The sequence below is a fragment of the Geotrypetes seraphini genome, chromosome 2 (assembly GCF_902459505.1).
Source record: "Geotrypetes seraphini chromosome 2, aGeoSer1.1, whole genome shotgun sequence".
Taxonomy (NCBI): Eukaryota; Metazoa; Chordata; class Amphibia; order Gymnophiona; family Dermophiidae; genus Geotrypetes; species Geotrypetes seraphini.
Genome location: NC_047085.1, coordinates 504,456,358 through 504,462,357, shown reverse-complemented (window position 1 = coordinate 504,462,357; position 6,000 = coordinate 504,456,358).

Here is a 6,000-nt window from a genome sequence, read left to right as displayed (position 1 = left end):
ATATAAAGACTCACTGAAGACCTCTCAACATACTCTGAAGAAAGCCACAGCATGATGGCTAAAACGTCGGTTCTATATACCAGATGCAGCAAGACCCAGAAAACTGCTATAATCTCTCTGTCTCTCTGCCTAACCTCGTCTCCAGGTTTCTCCTCTCTTTCTTCCCTCTTCCCCTCCCCTCCCCTGTATTCCAGGTCTAGCTTCTCTCCCCTTTTTCCCTTCCAACCCCTTGCAGGTTCTCTGCACCTCTCATCATTCCCTTCCTTCCCTGCTCCCACTCACAGGTTGGCACCTCTTAGTTTCAAGTTTATTTAAAATTTCCTATACCGCCCAATCAGCCTTCTAGGCAGTGTACACTGTCTTAAAATCATATATGAGATAACAATACATCATTAAAAACAATAATAGTTATTCAAAAACAATTTAAAAAAAAAAACAGAAACAAAAAGTGAAACAGGGTAGAACTACAATTTTCAAGTAAAAGGAGAGAACATATAGGGAAAAAAACATGCCCCCTCTCCACAGGTCCAACACCTTGCACTCACTCACTCCCTTCCTCCCTCCCCCCCCCACAGGTCTGGCACCTCTCACTCCCTTCATCCCCCTTGCCCCTACACATATCTAGCGCCTCTCACTCCCTCCCCTGCACCCCCCTGCACAGGTCTGGCACACCTCACTCCCTTCCTCCCCTCACACAGATCCATTACAGCTCATCCCCTTCCTCCCCCTGTCCCCCCCACAGGTCTGGCACCTCTCACTCCCTTCATCCCCCTTGCCCCTACACATATCTAGCGCCGCTCACTCCCTCCCCTGCACAGGTTTGGCACACCTCACTCCCTTCCTCCCCTCACACAGATCCATCACAGCTCATCCCCTTCCTCCCTCTGTCCCCCCACACAGGTCTAATACCTCTCCCTCCCCTGCACTCATCACACAGGTCTTGTACCTCTCATCAACTTCTTCCCCTGCTCTCCCCCCCCCCTGCATAGGTCTGGCACCTTTCACTCCCTTCTTTCCCTGCCCCCCTACAGGTCCAGCACTTCTCACTCACTCCCTTCCTCCCCCACATGGGTCTAGCACACTCACCCTGCTTGTCCTGGGATAAATTATTGAATGCCCTTTGTCACAGATTTTCACCCTTGTTGAAGGAGAGACTACCTAGGGAACTCATGAATATGTTGAAGAGTATAGGGGATATTGGGGATCCTTAGGGTACTCTGCAGGAAGATTTCCAATTTTGTGAGAACAAACCATCTTTCCATACGTAGTCCTCTGTTATCAGAAACTCTTTGAACCAATTGAGAATAGAGCCAGTCAAGCCTAATTCTTTCAGTGTTGTCACAGTAGTAGATTGTGGTCAACTTAGTCAAAGGCTGTGGAGATGTTGAATTGTAGTAGAACCGATTGTTGTCCTGTAGAAGAACCTAGAATATGTTGCATTAATAGAAGATCTTACATTCATATGCTCCAATAATTAATTGAAAGTGAGAGCTGAAGTACAAAACTGCAGAAATATCAAAATAAACTCTCCCCTCTTTTGACAGCCCTTCATTGGTTACCATTGGAATCAAGGATCAGATTTAAGTGTGTTTGTCATATTTTTAAATTAATTCATGGTCAATCTTCTGAAGCATTAGAATCATTGATTATTAATTATATTAGAATAATGGTATATCAATTTATTAATAATCTTCTTCCCCCCCCTTATAATCCTTCTAAGACCCTAAGATCGACAGCCAATAACCTTTTCTCTATTCCGTCACTGAAGTATATAAATACAATGAGATCTACTATCTTCTCTGTTACTGCCCCTTCTCTCTGAATAGTATCCCTAATTACTTACGCGAAGAATCAATTCTTAATAATTTTAAGACGAAGCTAAAGACATTTCTCTTTCTTGATGCCTTTGAGACCTAACTGTCCTTTTAAGGGCAACCGAGTTCAACAGTATTGAGTTCAGCATTATTTATAGCAGCCCGTCCTATTGTTTTTTTTTCCTTAATTGTTCTCTTTTACTTTGACTATTGTAGTTCTTGCCTTTCTACCTTTTGTTCCTGTTTGTCTTTGTTTTTAAAAGTCTTCAAAAGTTATTGTTACTGTTTGGTGACGCAATGTCAGCTAAACTTGTATTTTAGCTAAAGTATGTTCTATGTTTTTATGAATTTGTACACCGCCTAGAAGGTTGATTGGGCGGTATAAGAAATTTAAAATAAACTTGAAACTTAATATGTTATCATATCTTAATTTAAGGGTTTTAACCTAAAGGTGTCTCTTTCTCGGGCTTTTCATTTTGGTTTTAAATCTTACTGGAATGATCTTTCCTCTTATCTAAGAGTATGTAACTTTTATGCAGTTAAAAAAAAAAATATTTAAAACTACTATTTCAATCTTTATTGGACCATTCCTAAGAATGTTGTATTACTTATTATTATAAGTCTTTGCTGTACACCCCAATGAGCCCTATATAGAGAATTTTGTGATATAGAAAATGAAAGAATTTGAATAAAATAAATATCAAACCAATAGAATGGCTAAAAAGAGTCCCAAACTGAAAGAGTATTAACTCAGACAGAGCGATCAATGGTTTTTTTTTTTGCATCAAACAGTTAACCTCACTCAACCAAGCCTTGACCAACTGCAAAAAAAATAAATTGATCAAGCAGCCAGTTGGCAAATTTTCAGCACACTGTAAACTGCCTCTCTGATTGGAGGAATCAGAGCACGGTGACACTGGTACAGCCAATCAGATATTCGCTATCACGTGGCAGTTAGAAGAATCAGGCCCTCAATGATAGAGTCAGAAGGCAGATGAGGAATGCAGTGGTACCATGACTGACTGTAAACGATATTTATTTATTTGGATTTATTAACCACCTCGATGAAGACATTCACCCAAGGTGGTATACAGCAGGTAAATTCAACATAAGACTTACAATTTTGTTAACAGCAGTAAAATGACCAAATATAAGCATAAATACAATAAATGCAGTAAAGTCAAAATCGGTACATTGAAACTTAATAGGACTACCATGAACGTTTCAAAAATATACTTAATAGCACTGAGATTCAAATAAGATAGATTATAACACATACTAAAAGGGCGATATAATACCTATGAAGAATCTAATAAGCCCAATTCAGAACATTAAAATAAGATAGATGTAACGCTAATGTTTTTCTAGAATACAGCTTATCCTATAGCTGAGAAGTCAAATGCAGATGTTAGATGGGGACAAGACTGAAGAGAAGAGCAACACTGTCGGCCTCTTTTAGAAAGTCGCGCTGGCGACTGCGCTGCGCCAACGGCCCGGAAGTCCATAGAGATTTAAAGGGCTTCGGGGCTGTTGCCGTGTGGCAGACGCTAGTGCAGCTTTGTAAAAGAGGCCGTGTGTCACCTTCAAGGTCTTCATAGCTCAATCTGACGCTGAGAAAATCCCCGATACCAAGACTGAGGCACGTACATAGTATAAAACAGTGGTTCCCAACCCTGTCCTAGAGGACGCCAAGTCGAGTTTTCAGGATAGCTCTAATGAAAATGCATGGAGATCTGCATGCCTGGCACCTCCATTATATGCAGAAATCTTGCGTGCATATTAGAGAGTTGCACGGGGACAGAAATCCCACCCATCCCCGCCAGGATCTTCTCCTTCCCCGCCAGGATCCTCTCCGTCCCCACCCATCCCCACAAGGAATTATCTCCATCCCCGCCTGTTCCCATAAAAAGCAGCAATTACTTCTGACAGGATCATCAATTCCACAGTTTTTTTTGCTGTTTTCCTTGTGGAATATCTTTGGTGGAACCCTTTTTTTGTTTTCTATTCAGGTAATTAACTTATAAACCCCCTCTTTTACTAAGGCTGACATGTCCATTATATTATATGGACGAACCCTGCTTCCAAAGCCTTCCATCCCCGTGGGAGTCCCGTGGGCCAGAGGGGGGTCCCTGTGGGAGTCCCATGGGTTAGGGGGGATTCCCGCGGGAACCCCCCGATCCCCATTCCCATGCAGACCTCTAGTGCATATTCATTAGGGCTATCCTGAAAACCTGACTGGCCCAGGGGTCCTTCAGGATAGGGTTGGGAACCATTGGTATAAAACATAAACAAAAAGTCTATTCCTCATACATATATCATATCCTTATTTAATTTTATAATTTCCCATGGACCTCAGAGGACCATCTTTATCCAAACTGAGCTCAGGTAAGCCAGGTTCTTCATAAGTCCATATTTCATTGAAATATGTTTATAATCTTAAACTCTCAAACAACAGATATATCTTTACAAAAAATTTATAAATTGAAATAGTACCTGATCTATAACATGTTGCTAAAATCGTCTGCTGTACCTGAAGATTGGAGGGTGGCTAATGTTACGCCGATTTTTAAAAAGGGTTCCAGGGAGATCTGGGAAATTACAGCCCGGCAAGTCTGACTTCAGTGCCAGGTAAAATAGTGAAAACAATTATAAAAAATAAAATTGTGGAACATGTAGATAAACAAAAAGAGAAAGAAGAGATTTGCCTTAATATGTAACAACCAAAACCAAAAAGGAGATAAATGAGATGTCAAAATCAACCAAACAATTACTTTATTATGGTAAAAAGTCAAAAATCATAAAATATCTCTTATATAATGTCCCTTATGATAAAAAGTCTCATCAAATGTCCCAATTAGGATCCCAGTTTCGGCATCCGTAGATGCCTTCCTCAGGGGACTGATAGCACGTAAGCTGTAGGACAAAACTGGTAGTAAATCCGATGTAAAACCAGCATGAGAACTCGTCGGCATCTTCAGAGCAGAACACACTGAAGACGCAGATGAGTTCTCATGCAGTTTTTGGGGATCAGCGCCCAAGAAAAAGATCTGGGAGTCATTGTAGACAATACGCTGATACTTTCTGCCCAATGGGTGGTGGTGGCCAAAACGCAAACAAAATGCTAGGAGTTATTTGAAAAAGGATGTTTAACACGACTGTGAATGTTATAATGCCTCTGCCTTGCTCCATGGTTCGACCTCACCTTGAGTACTGCATTTAATCCTGGTCACTTTATCTCAAATAACGACATAGCGGAACTAGAAAAGGTTCATCCAGGATGATAAAGGGGATGAAACTCTCGTATGAAGAAAGACTAAAGAGGTTAGAGCTCTTCAGCTTGGAAAAGAGACGGCTGAGTGGAGATATGATTGAAGTCTACAATATCCTGAGTGGTGTAGAATGGGCACCTGTGGATCGATTTTTTGCTCCAAAGACTAAGAGACACGAAGTTACAGGGAAATACTTTTAAATCCAATAAGAGGAATTATTTTTTTTCACTCAGAGACTAGTTAAGCTCTGGAACGTGTTGCCAGAGGATGTGTTAAGAGTGGTTAATGTAGCTGGTTTTAAAAAAGGTTTGGACAGTTTCCTGGAGGAATAGTCCATAGTCTGTTCTTGAGACAGACATGGGAGAAGTCACTGCTTGCCCTGGATCGGTACTACTGACCTGGATTAGCCACTGGGCTAGGTGGACCATTGGTCTGACCCAGTAAGGCTATTCTTATTTTCTTATGCTCCTAAAGGCATATCCCTTTCAACTTACATGTCGGCCCCATTATCGTGTATATTCTTCTCAAGAGAATCTAGCTTACCTAAGCTTAGATTGGATAAAGATGATCCTCTGAGGGTAGCCGCTGAGGTCCATAGAAAATTATTAAATAAGGGTTGTGTGAGGAATATACTTAGATATTATTCTATGATATCCTCTATATCAGGGGTGTCAAAGTCCCTCCTCGAGGGCCGCAATCCAGTCGGGTTTTCAGGATTTCCCCAATGAATATGCATGAGATCTATTTGCATGCGCTGCTTTCATTGTATGCTAATAGATCTCATGCATATTCATTGGGGAAATCCTGAAAACCTGACTGGATTGCGGCCCTCGAGGAGGGACTTTGACACCCCTGCTCTATATTGATACTTTATGTGGTATAGTATAAAACAAACATCAGTGTCCATATTCATTCTT